The 17,761-nt window shown below is 41.5% G+C and overlaps 1 protein-coding gene across 5 annotated transcripts in view; it reads right to left on the bottom strand.

The window, feature by feature from the left end:
• SH3RF3 (SH3 domain containing ring finger 3) overlaps nucleotides 1–17,761 on the bottom strand; it is a 394,619-nt gene that overhangs the window by 88,995 nt on the left and 287,863 nt on the right. The gene's annotated exons all lie outside the window — the stretch shown is intronic.

Raw genomic sequence — 17,761 nt, 5'->3', positions numbered from 1 at the left:
GCTAGGAATATCTGCAAAGAATTTAATGAAGTGTTTTTTGGACTCTGTGATGGGATCTCAGTTTCACAACAATGTCCCCTATCGAGACAGATGTGCCTCTGCTTTTGTTTTTAACACCAGAACTATGATTCACTATCTGACAACCCATTTATAAATCCCACTTATCAATCTTATCAGAAATACAATAACAGGCAAACACCACAGAAACTGTTCTAGAAAGAAATGCTGGAAATATTTTAGAAGAAAAGTGAATCATTATGTTTATAGCTCTATCATTTTCTTTTTCCCATGATGACCGAGTTCCAGAGGCTTATCTTGCAGTGAAACTGGCCCCTAGATACCAATGTATGCCTCATAAAGATACTATGGATATGGAAGAAAAAGCTGAACTGGGAGATTGATTCTTCTTTTTTTATAAATGGGATTTTATAATTTCTTTTTTAACCTGAATACAAACCTCCAATTAAACTCCTACAATTTAAACATAATGTTTCTGTTGACTTTCAGTGGATATTTATACAGTGTAACTGTTTGCAGTCTCAAAGTTTAATGGAAAGCTCTTTTAAACTTTCCATGACTTCAATCCATTGACTGTCTCAGGAATTGGACATTTCTATAGCTGTACTGCAATTTAATGAATCTTACATTTCACAATGCCTATTTTCTAACGTCTCTTAGATGCAAAAATAAAAGAGAGATTTGGGCTATGTCTACATTAAGGATTTTACAGCAGCACAGTTGCTTTCTGCAGGTGGAGAGAGCTTACTCACTGGCATAATTAAGTTGCTTCCAACAAGCAGCAGTAGATATGCTAGCAGGAGAGTGCAGCCAACTTAGCACTATGTGCATGAGTGCATATGCCGACAAAATACTTATGTCACTTGGGTGTGTTTTTTCATATGCCTGAGTGACAAAAAAATGCGAGTGCAGACATGGCTTTAGGTTGAAATCTTTGCCCCTCTGAAATCAATAGCAAAACACTCACTGACTTGAGACCAGGATTTTACTCCAGTGATTTATGCAACGAAGTGAGATGCAGGGATATCACAGAAAACTCAACACATAACCATTAGAGACAGGATCCTGCCAGGTGTCAAGCATTCTGACCCTGATGCAAAAAACCCCACTTGAGGATATGCTTAACTTGTCTTGTTGTCTTGCAGTTAGGGGACAGAGCAGTCAGCTTTTCGATATTCTACTTGAGCCTTTACCACTTGGGCTACAAAAGTACAAGTGCTAAACTGGATCATTCAGGACTTCCGTGCTGCCATTATTATTATTTTATTAGATTCTTAGATTCTGGATAAATGTTACTCTTCTGCAGCACACATTACAATGATTTCTTTCTCTCTCTTTTACAGATATTTGGATTTCAAATGTGTATGTTAAAAAGAAGTTGTGTAGAAATGCTATCAGAGTTGAGGTGACACAAAACTGAGCAAACTGAGTTGGATGACATATCTATACATGGACATAAGAATTTATCTTATGCCTCTGTGTGCCCCACTTCCTCTCTCCTCAGAGCAGGCGGAATAGAAAATGGGGAAAGAATTACATGCTGGCAAGTATGGACTGCCAGATTGTACATATGTGTGTGTGTGTCTATAATCTGCTGTTGGCATAGGCCAATAACTAATTTCTATGCTACTGAGCAAGAAGGAAGCAGAGGTGCTGTATTTACACTAGAAACTTTTCCCAGTTTATTAATGTTGCTTAAGTATGTGGATTCCTTTTATACTATATTTCTATACCAGCAAAAACCCTAGTGTAGATGCAGTTATACCAGCAAAAAAGCATTTCCTGTCATTTATGTTTTTGATTATAGATTTGCTTTTGAGTGATGTCTAGCTGACCAAAGACACAAGTTCTCTGTGGTCCTGATTCATGAATGCACTCAAGCACATTTTTAAATCCCAATGATGGGACTAAAATGCACTGCTGAATAAGGATGGGATTAGTTATGCATTTGCATTTAAGCACATGCCTTAGTATTTTGTTGAACGGAACCAGGGTGAGCCGAGGAGTGCAATTTATGTAAGATTTCCAGAAAAACAGAATTTCATGTTTTCTGTGGGTCTTTCGCAGAAACAGTTACCTAATCAAAACATCAGGGATACTAGTATGCAGGGCCGGCATCAGGCCGATTCAACCGATTCCCCCAAATCAGGCCCCGTGCCTAAAGGGGCCCCATGCCCTGAACCTGGAAGTGTGCCTGGCGCCATGGACGCAAGTTAATATTCAGAGCTGGGAGCTCTACTCCAGCAATATGTGGAGCTGGGTCTTTCCCCTGGCTCTGCCTGGAGTGGGCCCTGGCCCCCACCTGCGCGTTCTCCCACCCCGGCCCCAGAGCGTCCCCCCCAGTCCCGTCCCCGTCCCTGTCCCATCCCTGCCGTGTGCGGCTCTCGCTGCGGCTCCCCCTCGCCGGCTGTTGCTGCCATGCGCAGCTTTCCCATGACCGGGGATACACCCGGGCGTGACGTGACGTCACAACCCGGGACTTTAAAAGTCTCAGCGCCGCATTGTGGGGCATGGCCTGGCTTCAGCTTCGGAGTCCGGGGCCCGAGCACAGACTCCGGACCCGCAAAGTGGAAGACAGAAGGTAGGGGTAGGGGAAGGGAAAAATAGGGGGAGGGAGTGGGAGAGGAAGGAGCTTGTGTGGAGAGGGAGGAGGGCTTGTGGGGAAGGGGAGGGGGGAGAGGAAGCGGGGCTTGTGGGGAGGGGGAGAGACAAATGCCAGGGGGCCAAATGCAGACAATGAGGAAAAGGGCAGGAGGGGAGGTGTCAGTGGGAGGGGGGACAGGGTAAGGGCATTGATGGTTAGAGGGGGGAGGGGTAGCTGCTGGGAGAAAGCTTGAAAGAAGAGGTGGGCATGAGAAAGGTGGGGATGGAGCAAGTCATGTGTGAGGGCAAGGGCATGAGAGGAACGGGGGCAGAGAGTGGTGAGGGGGTGAGCATCAGGGAAAAAGAGGGCAAAGGGGACAGAGACAGTGAGGGAAGGGGGAGGCACTAGGAGGGTGCAGGGCTAAGGGAAGGTGCAGGTGCCAGGGGATTCTGGGGTGAAGCAGAAGGGCAGACACCTGCAAGGGAGGGATCAGCACCAGAGGAGAGAGACAGGGCAGGTGTGTAGAGGGAGGTGTTAGAAGAGGGGATGAGGAGGGGTAGCTCACATGATCCGAGTGGGGCTACTGGAGGAGTGGGCACAGGGGGGAGAGAAGGGCTGGTGGAGGGAGCAGGTCGCTGGAGGACTGAGGGCAGTGAAAAGGGCAGGAGTCAGGACAGCAGAGGAGGGTGAGGGGTTGGGGGGCAACAGGCACCAGGGGAGCTGATGGAGCAAGGGGAGGAGACATGGCAGCAGAGGGAAAAGGTAAAGGTTTATAAAATATTTATTAATAACTTGGGTGCCTCAGTGGCACATCCAAACAAACCACATGAACTCAGTAGAGGTGCACAACACAAAATCCATTCTGCTCATGGGAGGAAACTCTTAGGCTATGTCTACACTGGCGGCTTCTTGCGCAAGAGCATCCATGGCAGTGTGGACGCTCTCTTGAGCAAGGAAGCTCCAATAGCCATTTTAGCCATAGGGGTTTCTTGTGCAAGAAATCTCTGCTGAGCATCCACACTGTCCTCTTATGCAAGAGAGCTTACACCTGTTAGAAAAGAGCGTAGCTCTTGCGCAAGACGCCCTCTCTTATCACGCCGTACTGTAAATTTCCTTGCGCAAGAGCAGGCGGGCAGTGTGGATGCTCTGTGGGTTCTTGCGCAAGAATGCCTATACTTGCGCAAGAAGCCATGAGTGTAGACATAGCCTTAGAGGGAACACTTCCCCCAGCCTTTCTGCCCCCGAGTTAATGTCACACACATTGGGTTAATGCAATTGCAGGACAGTTGTATGAGGGGGGTTTGGTGGGGGCCAAACTAATCCCTGTTGGTAGGAGGATGGTGGGAAAAGTCCTTCGAGAGGGGTGACATGACACCTTTTACTTCTAGTCATGTTGCCCCAAGCGTGTTGCCTCCAGAGGCCTGGGTAATGGGGGTCAGGGAGCGTGGCTAATAGGGCACCACCAAAAATTACACCAATCTGCCGCCCCTGCCGGCCCCGGAGGAGGAGTGCATTGGCTGCCTGCACCACAGGAGGGGTGTGTTTAGTGCAGGATTTTCCTGTGCCGCGGGAGGGTGTGTGTGCGTGTGCGCGTGCTGTGTGGTTTTTTTTTTTTTGCTCAATCAAAATTGCTGCGGGGCCCCGTCAAAATTGTTCAAATTGGGCCCCGCACTTCCTAAAGCCGGCCCTGCTAATTTGCAGAGGTATAAAGAAAGAAGTCATGTTGAGTTCATGCCCAGTTAAAAACAAAGGGAGCAAATCAATGACTGCTTAATAAAAAAGGAAACAATGGTAAGAAAAGAAAATGCATTTAAGTTTTTGGTGGGCACTGTACTCTGGATTTAAAACCCAATTTAAACTATTAAGTTTCTTCAGAATGTGAATCTGAGAAAATTAAAAATGTTTGTACCCACAGACTGTTAATGTTTCTATTTTACAGTTAATAAATACTAAAAAGGTTAAACACACTGAAATGTTACGCCTCTCAGAGACTTTGGTATATTGAAGCTCCATGGCTGATTTTATGATTAAAATAAGCAGGCTGAATTTATTAAAGTGCTTGCAATTCACAGTAGGCATTTTGTAGAAAATATGATGTGTCTAAATTCTCAATTTGTTACACTAGGAATGATATTTATACTCACAAGTGTGGTGATGTGGATCAGTGACTGAAAGCGTAACTACATAAACTATTTCTGCCCTTGCCAGGTTAATAAGAATGATAGCATCTTTAAAAATGATCTCGAAATTCTACTTCATGAGAACATAAAACAAAATTTTAAAATTTTCAAGAAGCTTTCTTTGTACTCTTCAAGCTTTCAACTATAGGATCCATTCTATTGCTAGTACAGTGAAATAGCACAACTACTATTGATTCAAACGGGAATAAGATAAAATGCATCCTCAATTATAGACGCTTAAAAAGGTTTGTGGAGAAATTAATTAAGTATAAACAGAAGAGTGCTGAAGACTTACAAGTGGATTGATAAAAAGCAAGCATATTGTTAAAGTTGTACTGTACTAAATATATTTATAATCTCCATGTTTATGGAAAACTTCCCAATTTGATCAAGAATGGTTTAGATGTGTTAGATGAGTTATAAAATCCTCGCAGCAGGTGTCAATTTTTATACACTTCTTTCAAACAAGGAGGCATTAATAAAGTATCATGTGAAAGAAGATATTATAAAGACAACCAAAGCATTACTAAATAGATATTGGTGTTAATCTCTGTCACAATCCAGTGTTGCAAATGTTCTAATTTCTTACAAGGCAGGGACTAGCAAATGTAGAACAGATTTTTCTGGAAATGGTTTATCCACCACTCCCATAATCTGCCTTACTCACTGTGATTCAGAGATTTGCTCCACGCAGAATCAGACTGAAAATGAAGCACCTCAAAGTAGGCTGTCCAGGCACACAGAATGACAATAGGCTTACTGTTAGGATACACTGGCATCTCTTATCTCCATGTCTCTCTACAGTGGAAATATGGGGTTCACTCAGATATAGAAGCATGATAAAAATATAATCTTGCTCTCAGAGGAAGATAAATTCCTAAACATATAGCAATATAGCATCTTGCCTATAGTTCTCTTAGTCCTCCTAACAATTCCAAACATATATGTGCTTACCTGAATTCTGAAAAAAACCCTCTTTAATACTGTTCCTTGAAATGTAGAAGGTATTTAATAAGTTATTTTCCTGTTTAACCAGATCTTTCCTACTTAGCACCATTGTCATTTCTAAACTATCTAGAGGCTGAAGGAATGTAGCATATTAGAACAATATGTTCTTGAAAGAATGTGTCATTGTGATCTTGCAAAATAAAATAAATGATGCATGCAGCAGGAATAAGCATAACCTATGGGTGGTGAATTGGGAATACTTTTTTTTTTCTCCAATAGGCTGTGGACAGCAAATGATTCATATGGACCTAGGAGAAACAAATAGGTTGAGGAATCACATAAAAGATATAGTATATTGTAAAGCATAACTCATTATCCTTTGTGAACAAAATCTAAATTAATGATGATTGCTGCCGATAAAGGAAAGGGAAAAAGCCAGAATGCTAAAAATAAAAGAATCCACCAAAAAGAAGTTCGATTTTCTATTTTTGACTACATCTTCCTGGAAAAATTCCAGTTTTGCATCCTTCCACCTTCAAGTATGCTGACTATTCTGTCATAGACATGTCATCTACAGATGGATGAATCTCAGAACTACTTCACATCTCCAATGTTTCTGAAGATATGAGCCAGATTTTGCCACTCTTAATCACTATGAGCCATATTTTGTCACTCTTAATCATGGTGAGTAAAATCTTGCTTCATAATTGTCCCATTAAAACCAATAGGAATGTTAGCAGAGTAAGGGCTTACTCAGGGTACGTCTACACAGCAACATTATTTCGGAATAACTGATGTTTGCAGAAATAACATAAGAACACAAGAATGGCCATACTAGGTCAGACCAGAGGTCCATCTAGCCCAGTATCCTGTCTGCTCACAGTAGCCAATACCAGATGCCCCAGAGGGAGGGTCACAAAAGGTAATCCTCACATGATCCCTCCCCTGTCACCCACCTCCAGAGAAACAGAGGTTAGGGATACCATTCCTACCCACCCTTGCTAATAGCCATTGATGGACCTAACCTCCATGAATATATCTAGCTCTTTTTTGAACCCTGTTAAAGATCTAGCCTTCACTGCATCCTCTGGCAAGGAGTTCCACAGGTTGACTGTGTGCTGAGTGACTGTGTGCTTTCCCCATTTACCTTCTCCCCTATTTATTTTGGGTCTGCACATCCTGAACTCAAAACTCCAATTATCTGAAGAAGTGGTCTGTGCCCACGAAAGCTCATGATACCATCTATGTTTTATTAGTCTATAAAATGCTATCGGACCATTTGTTGTTTTACAAAGCATAAGTAAGCATCCTTTAAAGTTGAGGGCAGAGAACCAGTCTCTCAGATCCAGAGATGAAATGATGGAAGCCAGGGAAACCATACAGAACCTCAATTTTTTCCAATATTTGTTGAGGCAACAATATGTTAAACTGGTTAGCCAATTAAAGGGGTACCACAAATTGTACTAACACATTAAGGTTTTGACATTAAGGTGGAGGTCTGGAGGATTCTTATGTGGAATGGCCATTGTGTTGAGTGGATATTATCTCTTTTGCTCTTTACATAACATTTATACAATATGAAAGCATGATAGAAGCACATTGGGATCCAAATCACTGTATTTACTAACTCCAGCCCAGCCAGAGCAGCCCCACCCTGCAGCCCCCACTGCAGCAGGCAGGGGCTACACTGGCTGGGGACACCAAAGCAGCCCCTGCCTGCAGGGTGCCTGGGCTTGCCGTAAGTGGGGGCTGCAATGAAGCAGCCCCTGTCTGTGGCAGGTCCCTGTGGGTCTGGAGCAGCCCCTTGCCCACAGCAGGCAGGGAGCTGGCTGAGCCTCACTGGTTAACAGGTTAACCCTTCACATCCCTAGTTTTGACAGTACCTTCTATATATTTTCACAAGAGCAAATGGTGGCACAGGACATACAAACCAACATTAGATTAATCTGGTGGTCAAGGGATTTAAAAAGCAAATGAATACCATGAACCTGGTGGTGATACCTTTTGTTGGAGAGATTACAAATAAAACAGGTGAACTTTCAAGAATTCCATGCTCACGGATAGGCAAGCTGGAGGAGAGTGAAATTCTTAAATAGGTACCAACCTTTCCCCTTTGTTAATTTGATTGGATTTAGTCCTCTTCTTGTCTTGCTAACTGCAACACCAATACCTACAAAATATGCTTTTTAAGTTGAGGCTTGTTTAAAGTAGAGATGTTAAAATGAGGGCAATTGTGTAAACATGTAACCAATGAAATACCAATGAAGCTGTTGCATGCCGCTCTTGGGGAGCTGGCTGCCTCTCCCTGCATCAGAGGTAGCAGCATGGGGTGGTAGGTGGCTCCTTAGGAGGTGGTGTGCACAGGGAGCCAACTTTTAAGCCAGCCTCCCTGCGTTGCTGCCTCCGATACAGAGGCAGCAGCACGGGATCGCAGCCGGCTTCCCGAGAGCTGGGTAGGAACCTGCGTGTAACTGTGACTGTTAACCAGTTACCCCAGGCTTATCGGTTAACCACTTAAACGGTTAAACATTCACATCCCTTGTTTAAAGCAACATCAATTTATTGGGTAACTAAGTTGTTTTTTAGCCTAAAAAATAACTTCACTTACAATTGTTATTTTTTTGAAAATAGCTTTCAGCTTGGGTCTGTACTTATGGGCCTTGTCATCTTTTGTGTGTTGCAGAAGAGAAAGTGTTAAAATTCTAGAAACTTCTGTAATCTGAAGCAGCAAGCAACTGAGGGGAAGCAGTCCCTGGGCTTCACCAAAGCATTCAGCCATTGCTCCTTATTTGATAAAAGGTGTAAGCCTAGCTAACCTATTGTAACTTAGAGGGTGGCAAGATGTGAAGCTATGCAATGTGCTGCTTCTGAGAACTGACTTATAGGTAACTAATTCACTCTTCCTCTCGTGCTAAATTTTACTATATTGATTTCCACTCTTAGAGCTTAGAGAGCTAAAGAAATGCCTGGGTGCAAAAATGCAATCTCTACACGCGAAACTAATTAAGACACACAATTTACAGCAACAACAGTAATAAAGGACAAATAGCAAAATTCCTATGAGAGAAATAAAAATCTCTAGGCTTTTATTTTTAATTGAGTACCATGCAAATTAATTATTTGTTGCCGTTGATGCAGATTCCTTCAGGCGCTGGTTCAAAGTGTACAACTGTGAGACAGTTAAAAATAAATGCACACCGCTGGAACTGTTGGAACTGGCTGTCAGAGAGGATCAATGGCTAAGACAAAGGCCCCCTACAATGTGACTCCTCTAGATAGAGACCAGAATAATGATTGTGTCCTCTAGGTCTACTTCAAAATCCTGTGGAGTTGGATACATTGCTTAATGGCAAATGACACACAGAATACCAAAACCTATCATATTTCTAAGACATACCACCACAAGTCTATTCTAATGGCAAAAGCTAACAGTAAACAAAATACTTTCAGCAAGTACAGGACCAAAGGGATAGATGTTTGGTTTCAGGTTTTTTTTTTTACTCCAAATACTGTAGAAGTATATGAACCTCAATCTTCTCGCAGGAGAGACACCCTCAGCTACCATGGCAGGACTTTAAGCCTACACTGCTCTTCTCTCTGGAATCCAAAGATCAGAAGCTTGCTGATTTCTTTGAACATTGATTCCCAATGAATAAATTTTCACTGGCTTATTGCCACATTCCTTACAAAACTATACATTCACTAGCTATGACTGAGGAAGGAATTCAGTGGACAAAATTGACATACTATACTGGAGTCTGAAGTCTGAGACTTCCTGTACATTAGCATCTGATCTAAGCAGTGTCAATGCTCTATTAGTGATAGCTAATTTGATATAGAATTGCAACTAGCAAGGAGATTAACAATGAGTTTTCGAACTCTGGGTCATGGCTTATAAGGGCAAGCTGCTAGCTGGCCACGAGATGCTTTGTTTATCTGCATCTCTGCAGGTACAAACGATTGCAACTCCCATTGGACACAGATTGCTGTTCCTGGCCATGGGAATGTGGGAAGAGGTATCCTGGTTTGTACTGCTTCCTGTAGCTGCCATTTGCTGGGAAGGGCCATCTGCGGTCAACAGGAGCTGTGATTGCCCGTACCTGTGGAGGCGCAGATTAACAAAGTGTCTCGCAGCCAGCTAGAAGGTTGTCCTGACAAGCCACAATCCAGAATTTGAAAATCCTTTAACTATAGCACCTTGTTTTCCTTAGAGTAATATTACTTTCAGAGGTAAATTTTTAAAATATGTGTTAGCACTTATTATTTTCCTTTAGGCATTGGTGGAAATTTACAATACCACAAATTGTACTAACACATAAAGTTTTGATGTTAAGATGGAGGATTCTTACGTGGAATGGCCATTGTATTGAGTGGATGTTATTTCTTTGCTCTTTACATGACATTTATATAATAAGAAAGCATGATAGAAGCACAGTAGGATCCAAATAACTGTATTTACTAATTATAAGTAATGTGGAAGACTCACACATATTCATGTTGAGCTTTGGAAGGATTCTTTGAGACAAATGACAGTGACGGCCACTAGAGGGCTCACAAACTACTTAAAGAAGTACAACCCAATTCCAACATGTTACAGTGGATTTGATGATTCTCTTCTGGACTGTGTTTATAATAGATTTCTAAGTGCCAAGAGTTTGTTTCATGTGGTTTTTTTTTTTTTTTTGCTGTGCAAATCGAAATAAAGAGAAGAGATCAATTGCAAGTATACAGATAAGAATGACAATCTGCATTAAGAACAAAGATTGTTATGCAATCTTTCTAGAGGTGAAGAAATAACGGTTCAGTTGTATCGTACTGGTCTCAGCTTGAGTGGTACAGTGAGAGGGGTACAAAAATTGGCACCCATGACATACATTTATATAAAACAAAGATTCAGATGGAAAATGGACAAAAATAGTTAAAACATTAGACACATCCATTCTGATTTAATTAGCACTGTTGTCACACTCCCATCTCTGTATCCCCCCCCCATTTCTTTCTTTCTTTCTTTCTTTCTTTCTTTCTTTCTTTCTTTCTTTCTTTCTTTCTTTCTTTCTTTCTTTCTTTCTTTCTTTCTTTCTTTCTTTCTTTCTTTCTTCAGGAAGTGAGCTGTAGCTCACAGCACTTACGCTCTAGAATCCTTATAAATTTGTTAGTCTTTAAAAGTGCCACTAGGCGCCTTGTTGTTTTAGTTAAAACACTCCATAGATAAGAGGAAAATGTTCCATTAATCTTCAATAATCAGGCAAAACAAGGCACCAATCTGATTTTATCCTATTGCATCCCACTGTACTTGGATTTTAGTCTGTTTCCCTTTTATTGCAAATATTTCTGTTTTTGTTGATTGGTATCTTTGCCCTAATGTTATTTAAATGATATACTTCCATATGTGAGTCATTATTAAAAGAACCTGTTACCTTAAATTCAAAGGTTTTTATTTTTGCATTGTTTCATACTCTCATGAGATTATCAGGAGTACTGATTCCCACAAAGTCAACAAAGCAACTCTTACAGTCAACAAAGCAACTTCAGTGCGTTTTAATGTGAATGAAAGGCACAGAAACTATTCCTTCACAATACACTCCCATGATAATCTGTTTTTCATAAGTATTCTGATGGAATATTCCATAGAAAGAGAAGAATAAAAAATATATACTCAACTTAAAAGAAAAATAAGCACTGTAGCCAGACAAAAGTAAAGTAAGAATCTGACATGAGAAATGAAAGGAAAAGAGAAAGGGAAAAATTCACTTTAGGTGTAAAGGGATGTAAGTCTCTTAAGTCAATGACGTTACACTTATTTATACTAGGGCTTAATTGGTCTTATATATGTTTTTAAAAAGGAAGCTTTTCTGAAAGGACACAAATTCACTATTTCTGCCTTTCAAAAAAGTTATTAACATGAAATATTAGGAAGGCTGAAGCATTTTATCCATCTGGTTGCTCTCTGGAGAGAGATTGCTTTCTGCTTGGACTGTCCTTCAAAGACCATACACAAACAGGGTGATTTCCAGAAGGGTTTGTTCTTAGGGCATTTCTAAGTCATTAACCAGAGCTCTTTTCAAATCTAGCATGTTACAAGGATTTGAGGAAAAGAACAGAAGAAAGCTGGTTAGCTAAGGTGAAGTTCAGGCTCCTCTACCCTAGACAGAATTTAAAAGATAGGGATGCATTATTTCCCTTTAAAAAGCCAAGAATTTGGGGCTCATCTACTGTTGTTGTGGCTCCACTCTCTGACTCTCCTTTTTTTTTGATGGAGCAGAAATTGCTGCCATGCTGAAGGATCAAAAATCAAGGACAAACTGTTTAGAACCTTAACTTGTCACTCTTGTGATACAAGTGCTTACGGGAACAAAACAGATGGGAAGGAGACATTAAAGGCTCATCTAGACTACATCCCTCTGTCGAAAGAGATACATAAATGAGCCCGATTGAAAGTGCAAATGAAGCATGGATTTAAATATCCCCTGCTTTAGTTGCATATTCGTGTCCGATTGCTGTTTTGAAAAAGGGTATTTTGAAAGTGAAATCGCAGTCTAGATGCAGTTCTTTTGAAAAACATCCCAACTCATTTTTTCAGGAGTACGGGTTTTTTCGAAAAAGAGTTTTTTTCCTGAAAGAACCGTGTCTAGACTGCAGTTTCACTTTCGAAATACCCTTTTTCAAAACAGTGATTGGACGTGAATATGCACATGAAGTGTGGAATATTTAATTCCGCACTTCATTCGCACTTTCCATCGGGCTCATTTACATCCCTCTTTCGACAGGGATGTAGTCTAGACGAGCCCTAAATGTACAGAAAAGTTGGTCCACAGAACGTCTCATCATTAGGATGTGGTCTATCTCAGGAAAATGTTTCAGAACCCCTGATTTAAAGTATTGACAAACTAGTCTATGAAAGAAGATTTTGTTCTAAGAGGTTCTTTGGATCTACCATAACAGGATGCTAAGAACCTGAACGTAGTTAGTTAGTTATATACAAACAAAAATATGTTCTATAAATAAACTAATTACAGGGATTTCAGTGCAAGGTTTCCTCTCAGCCTTAGTCATCAATTGCAATTTGCTGATTTGCAATACAGTATAGCTATGTTACAGTTATTGCAATAAGGAATAGAAGTATATGCACAGTCACTGATTCATGGGATTCTTCTTTTATCAGAGCCACTGCTTCTTTGGAGTTTGAAATCTAGCATTGCTGCTGCAGTCAGAATTTCTGCTTAACAACTCTAGCTTTGAGTTTGTATTTCTTGAGTGTGCTGGTGTGATCTACCCTTCCAATTACTGGGTGTCCTCCTGTCTCCATTTTTCATTATTGCAAGTTTAAATCTACCAGAACATGCTGTGTTCTTCAGTCTCCTCAATATTATACATGCCAGCACAGCACTAACACCCTCAGACCAATATAACACACAAAAAGACAATATGGTTCAGATACAATTCTTAAAGGAACAGGAGCTAATAATACACATGACTAGACTTGATGGCTGGGAAAATAACTATTTGGCAGTTTGTTATTTTTTGAGCTAGGAGATTTCAAATGGAATTATTGGTTAAATTTCAGGATTATTTGAATCTGGGATATCTATTTGGAACAACAGTAATAAAAAATTAAAATAAAAATAAACCCAAAACTATTTTGAGTATTAGGCAATGGAAACAATTTCAAAACCCATAATTCATGGCATTGAGGGCCCAGTTATTAAGAAACGGTACATTGTTTACACTATGCATGATATTTCTTAACAGTTTAATCAAACACCAGCAAAACTTAATAAATTAATCACAACAAATAAAGTTACAGAAATTATTTGCATTGCTTATGGGAATTACTATAATCAACTTATTAGGACTCACTGAAAAATAAAAATTGCCTGAACTTATTAAAAGTTAAAAGTTAACTAACTGATACTACTCTTAATATATAACAAAAACTATGGCTAACTGGCAATGCAAACCTGAAGAGCACCATCCATGGTTTGTTGTTCCAGCATTATTTTCAACACGGCAACTCCAATGTGTGGCCAAAATGGTTCAGGCCAATGCGATGAACAGAGAACTAGCTGCTCCAGTGATCTACCCAGTGAAGCCTACCAGATGGTGACAACCAGCCATAAGGGTAACTTACAATACAGATGGACAGTACTGTGTAGTAACTAATTGCAAGAAACATATACATGGGGGCCTTACATGTAATGTCACTACTCCAAACTTACAGCACATAAGCAGCACAGTGGAACACACTATTATATTGACCATTTACCAGTTTTTAATGTTCATATTAATACATTTACTTTAAATTGAAAAACGTCACTGGATTTAGCCCCCACCCCACACATACATTACTCAAATTAGCAATGATATATAGTAGGCAAAGCAATCTTTGAATGGCTTTATCCATTATGGGAATCTTGAAATACTGATTTCCAAACTTGAATAGAAGTTGCATTTAATGCTTTGCTTGCTTTACAAGATGTATGAAGTTATATTGGCTAAATAGGACTATCCATTTGTTAGATAACCCTGTTCTGTTACATTTAAGTATCCCATATCGCCTTGCAGCAGTTGAAGCAAGGTTTGGCATAAACAGATAGGAAAATTGTCAAAATTAAGATACATTAATTCTACATCTTATTACAAGCTAGGGAAATACTTTCATGGATCAGTTCCTGGAATGCCAGTATGTAAAACTAAGGTAAGGAAGGAACAGAACAAAAAAGTTAGGAACTGGGATAAACTGAGGGGTTCGATTTGAGTGTAAAGAGATGTGTGATTTGCAAAATCATCATATACATGTAATAGCAGATGAAATGTAAAACTTTGGGAGCATATCTTCTGCCACAAGTACACTGTTGCACAAGGTAGCTTCCCAGACACTGGTATTGTACGGACACCTTTTCCTATAATGTGTTATTATTAGCTTATACCAATACAGCCGGTCCCCGAGTTGCGAACGGTCGACTTACGACCATTCGCAGTTATGACCAAAACTGTTGTAAATGGCAGACCCCGAGTTACGAACGCGATCCGCACTTACGAACAGCGTGGTCACGTGTAACTCAATGGGGTCCGACTTACGAACAAACTGAGTTACGACCAATTGCTTGGTCTGTAACCGGTTCGTAAGTCGGAGAGAGGCTGTATAGCTGACTTACACGGGTTACCTGGTCTCCTGAATATACTTCATAATGAACCAGTGTGGTCAAGCAATTGACTAGCCCATTGATAAACGAAAGTAATATCTGAAACTGGAAACAGTCATATACTTGTAAAACTCTGGTGGTGGAGGCACAAGCTTTTTTTGTACCTAACACAAGATCTTGTCATGGGTACAGTAATTCCCACTGCAATTTTCATTGGAATGAGTGGCTGCAGATATGGCAGAACACGCTAATTTACTTATGTCATCACTGGAGGACCATTTCACTTAGGCCTACTAAACCAACCAAGCACTCATGCCCATGGGCAGGTTTCTAACTGAAAGACGTCTTCCCAGCCACCCAGTCAGATTTATAAAAAATAACGGTTTCCACCTGCTATTGTAAACCTGCCTGTATGTCCCTGCTCAGAGACTGCTTGCGCACAGCAGCACTTCCTGGCCTGTCCATTGAGCTCCTCTGCTGGTGCCTGGCATTTAAGAGCAATTGAGTGAGGCACTGTGCAGTCTCTCCTTTCTTAGGCTGCTCCTCACAGTCTCGGTCCCTCACCCATCTTTGAGCAGCACAGCTCAAGAGAACAAAGATTAGGGTAACAGATAACTGGAATCAAGAAAGATGATGAGGGAAAGTTGAGAGAAGAATGAAAGCTGGCATAAGTCCAGCGTAACCAGTCAATTATAACAAACTGACTGGATCTTACAATCTGAGCAGAGAAAATCACTAAGCATTAGCTTCCATCAAGCAGACAAATTTTCAAAAACAGTTACTACGCATCCTCATTTTAGTGCTATTGTTTGTGTCAGGTGTGAAACGTGATTTTTATGCTGTCCTGAAATAATCAGGCCGAGCGCTAATCTTCTTTATTTTGTCTCAAATCGTTAGCTAAGAAATCTGGAGGAGGACTAATTTCTTTATGCCACACACAATGAGTCTGACTCTGTACCCAGTATGTAAATGAGGAGTAACTCCACTGAAGCCAACAGAATTACACCAGTATAAATCTGAGATCAGAAGCAGGCCCATATATTAGTATGAAGCTACTTGTGCTTATAAACCAGGTATGTTGCAGCAGAGCATATTATAGGTAAGTTATTCAAGTGAGTGATGCACAGAAGTAATATCTCTGATTAGCTGTAAAGGAGGAAAACAGATGCAAAATGATATTTTGAAATGAAAACTACTTAAGTAAAGTGCTTGAGACAGATCTTGAGTCCTCTGAGGGAAATCTCAAGTACAGTTGAAATATGGAACACATTTAACCAAAATATGGCTGCCGGTCATATACAGGCAGTACTGAGGGATAATGATCCCAAGCCAACATGCCAGTGTAACCCCCAAGGAGATGACTTAGATTCCCGGGGCTTTGTCTGCTGGCAGCTCAGGGAGAGGCACTCTGAGTTTGCCGTGGCTCCCCCTCCGTACCAGGGTCAGAGTCTGCCCAGCAACCCATAGGGAGTGAGATGTCCCTTCCAGGGGGAAGGAGAGGCCATTGTGGAGGGGAGTCTGGAGCCAGCAGGGCAAGGGGAGGACTGGCTGTGTGGGAGCTAGTAAGCCCCAGGCCTGCATGCAGGGTTCCCCCTGAGAACTGGCCTCTAGGGACCTGATGACAGGATCCCTCAGCTGGGTTTTATGTCTCCACTGTTGATTCCCAGTTTGTGGAGTTTTCTGGGAGGCGTCCCCAGCCAGGCTGAGTTAGCTCTCCAGCTCCCTGGGTGAGACCAGTCACTGCATGATCAGCTCTGCTCTGTCTGCTGGTTCAGGGCTGCTGCCTGCTGTGTGGATCTGAATGCTGGGTTAGGAGGTTATAGTTTGAATTTTGGTGCAGCTGTGTGGCCTGCACCTTGAGCCCTTCGTGATGAGGGGAAATTCTGGGACCGAAGCAGCCTGATTCCTGCCTGAAGAGGATCCCTGTGAGAAGAGAGCAGCCCCTTTGCAGTGACTGAGTCATCTCTGAACCTGAGACTCATTCATGGAGTGTGTGAGTGCACCAATTTTTAGTTAGTAAGTCAGGGAATTTGTTTGGGGATTTTATTACCTGCTGCATATTAAACCTGTGGAGGGATTTACTGCCTTCTCCCATTTGTGAGTCCTTTGGGCTGTACTGGACCTAGTCAGCCCCACTGCTAAACCACTGCAGAGAAGAATTTTGTGGTCAAAAGTCATCAAGGGCCCCAACAGAGTACGCGTACCAACGGGACAGTGATCTCATAGTTGCTGGGCACCAGTGACCCTAAAAATAGTGTTTTACCCTGTTCTGTTATATTTGCCTCCTGTTTAATATAACTGTGTTTATTATAGTGTATGTGTTTGTGCTATTTTCTGGGAGTCTCCAACTAGTTGGCAAATACATGGGGATTACCCTGGGCTAGAATTTTCCTCCCAAGCTGCCCTGGTGACCCTGCCAGGAAGGAGTGAGGGGGGTGGAGGCACCGCCAAATAAATCCATCAGAAAAAATAAAGTTGAGTGGGTGGCGGGATCCAGAAGAACCCAGACCTATCCATCAAAACCTGTAAGGAGATTGGCTTTAAAGAAGGTAACCAGGTGGAGAGGGGGCGCTACACCAGTATGGAATATTTTTTAATTAAGTGCCAGACTGTTACCAGCCCCTGACCAGCATATGCCTGTCCTCCCACTTGTGATCACCAAGCATATGCTAGTGTTGTCTGTAATCTTTGTACTCCTGTGGGCAGAATGATTGCTTGATAGCTTTGCTAGCTACCTCATAGATGACTGGGTTGGCTGGCTTTCCACAGGAGGACTGGGACCACATCCTCACCTAGAAAAAAAAATCGCTATAGTGCCCTTGAAATCTAACTTCAGTAGTTTCTATCGTGCTTTCCTATTACAATCACGGCCCCAAATAGTGTGCAGA

Source organism: Pelodiscus sinensis, chromosome 1, assembly GCF_049634645.1.
Source record: "Pelodiscus sinensis isolate JC-2024 chromosome 1, ASM4963464v1, whole genome shotgun sequence".
NCBI classification, from domain to species: domain Eukaryota; kingdom Metazoa; phylum Chordata; order Testudines; family Trionychidae; genus Pelodiscus; species Pelodiscus sinensis.
The sequence above is the reverse complement of the archived record's forward strand: the minus strand, read 5'-3'. Positions and strand labels throughout refer to the sequence as shown.